Raw genomic sequence first — 2,854 nt, 5'->3', positions numbered from 1 at the left:
CCCTTTCACATTTTTACTTTTCGAGTTTGTTCAATTATTAATTCTTATTTTAATTTCGATTATTTTTTATAATTGTGTTAAAACTCTTATACGAGGTTGCGATTATTAATATTGTTGAGGAATTGCCTTGCTTTGATTCCAAATTAATATTGGTTTTAGGTGTTTAAATTTATCTGTCTTCTATATCTCTCTCTCTATATATATATGAAATGTAATTTCTCATACATACTGCCTGTGAAAGGGCTAAGAGAACCCTGTCCTCAAGTACTCAAGCCAGCATCGAAATTGATTCTCTCTTTGAAGGTGTAGATTTCTATTCAACCATAACAAGAGCCCGTTTTGAAGAACTGAATGCTGATTTGTTTAGAAGCACATTGGAACCTGTTGAAAAGGCTTTGAGAGATGCAAAATTAGATAAAGCTCAAGTCCACGATATTGTCCTGGTAGGTGGATCTACTCGTATTCCTAAAATTCAGAAGCTACTGCAAGATTTCTTTAATGGTAAAGAACTTAACAAAAGTATTAATCCAGATGAAGCTGTCGCATATGGTGCTGCAGTCCAAGCTGCAATTTTGAATGGTGATAAATCTGAACAAGTGCAAGATCTGTTGCTGTTGGATGTAACCCCACTGTCTCTAGGAATTGAAACTGCTGGTGGTGTAATGACTGTGCTGAACAAACGTAATACAACCATTCGAACTCGTCAGACACAAACATTTACAACTTACTTTGATAATCAACCAGGTGTCTTGATCGAAGTTTACGAGGGTGAACGTGCAATGACCAAGGACAATAATCTTCTTGGAAAGTTTGAATAACTGGCATTCCTCCTGCACCTAGAGGTGTCCCACAGATTGAAGTTACCTTCGATATTGATGCCAATAGCATATTGAATGTGTCTGCTGTAGATAAGAGTACTGGAAAAGAGAACAAGATCACTATTACGAATGATAAAGAAAGCATTTCGCCAAAATTTAGGAACAGGGATGCAATTTAGGTAGAGAATCGCCAACACGTTATTAAGCAATATTAATAGAATTTAATTTAATCAATTGATTTAAAAATATCATTACAGATTAATAAGATGCATCATAAGACGCGCTTTTTCGGTATGAAAAATGCAAGCTAAATTCCGTTAATCGGCTTTGCAGAATTGAAATTACAAAACTGTCACCTTCTAGTTTCCTGTACGAGTTAAATGAAGAACTACAGTTGCGAAAAATTTAGGGTAGCAGATTTTAAGAAAAGTATTCATTTCTACCGCTTTATATCGGAATGACTTTTTTTGGCATAGTATCTGGACATAAAATATATGGCGCACTTTTTTATAAAAACGGATTATAAAATAGATTCAGCACAGAGATTTTTCGGTATTTTCAAGTATTTTCGTTTCGTGAGATAAGTATCTCGAATACCTCGAGAATGAGTAGCCGTAGAATGTTTTAGTATATGGGAGTGCTATAACATCTCGTTGTACTCCTCGCTTTTTCCTTGCAATCGGTCACTTTAACATGTATAAATATATATATATATATTCATGGCTTCTTACACCGGCTAGTTTAGCTCTGTATTTTTGTTCTTATATATTAATAAATTTTGCATTTTTGCCTTTGAACCCTTTAAAAGGTCAATTTATGTTGTTCTTATATTTCGGTTATGGATTTTACACCTTTCGTGTATGCGATAGCTGTCTAATTATGAGCAATGTAAAAGTGATAGGAGGCGTAACGAGGCCAGACACTGTTATTAGAACTGTGGATTAAATCATTTGGTGAGCCAACTTCCATGTCTTTTTGCAAAGGTAGACTAAACATTAACTTTCAAAACTGTACACCAAAAATTTTGGTCTGTCTACCTGTTGGTTGAGTTGCTTGTCTGGACGCAGAAACTCTAATTTTAATTGTAAAAATTGTTTTTCACTGCATTTAATGTTTTAGATTCTTATATATTTTACATTTTTCAATGAAGGTGCTTTGAATCTTTATTGATTTTTGCTACGCCGCGAAGTGAGAAATAAATTAATTGAAATATAAATATATATCTAATTAAAATTCGAGGACACAGGCTAAATCAATTGAAGCAGAAATGTCTATAAATTAATAGTCCTTACAGGGAAGTCGTGTGGTATCGAAATCAGATATTTTGTTGGGTGCGTGTGCCTAAATTACATATACGTTCATGTCAGGTAAGTAGTGACGGAAAACAATTATTATTATTTATATTAATAAGAATCAAAGGGTTTCAGTAGGAGGAAAAGCGATGTGAGACATTTTATATCAAATATAATATTCTGAGATTTTAGAGGAGAGACAAAAGAAAAGTTTAATGAAACTTCCACTTCCCTTAACTCTGTGATTGTGACCCACTAAGTAGTATAAAGATAATAAAGATTTCCATTTTAAGTCTCATGAATTTTTTCAGGCATGTGTGTAACTGTTAGAATGATATTCAGCTAACAGCTTTAAGCAGGCGCATAATTTAGCTCTGTTCGTGCACCGAAGATGACATATAAGTCCCTTTCTCCCTTCCACTCTCTAGTCATAATCTGTTGGACGAGAAAGTGACCATCGCACGAGCGAACTTAAATCCATTCGCTGAATCCCTTAGTAATGTAGGCGTTCTGAACACTCCATGTTGACTCAAATTATTATATCTTATTTTTGAGGAATGTAGAGAATTGAAACGTTATATTCTATTCACTCGGTTTACCATGTTCAGAATGTTTGTTATGACTGTCGTAGCCTGGTATGATGTCTGAATGTTGTGTCTTGTGATGGTTTTGTATGGAAGCATTGTAGGGTTTATATTTATTTTAACTAACATTTATTTTAAGTTTAAACTATCTTTCCTGTCA

The 2,854-nt window shown here is 34.0% G+C and overlaps 1 pseudogene; it reads left to right on the top strand.

Moving 5' to 3' along the window:
* The first annotated feature begins 224 nt into the window (after nucleotides 1-224).
* LOC146996297 (heat shock cognate 71 kDa protein-like) lies at nucleotides 225-997 on the top strand (annotated as a pseudogene).
* Nucleotides 998-2,854: the final 1,857 nt, after the last annotated feature.

This window comes from Stegodyphus dumicola, chromosome 7, assembly GCF_044657685.1.
Source record: "Stegodyphus dumicola isolate Sdum_Otavi_A_Nest chromosome 7, ASM4465768v1".
NCBI lineage: Eukaryota > Metazoa > Arthropoda > Arachnida > Araneae > Eresidae > Stegodyphus > Stegodyphus dumicola.
Note: the sequence above shows the minus strand (reverse complement) of the source record. Positions and strands in the feature narration are given on the sequence as shown.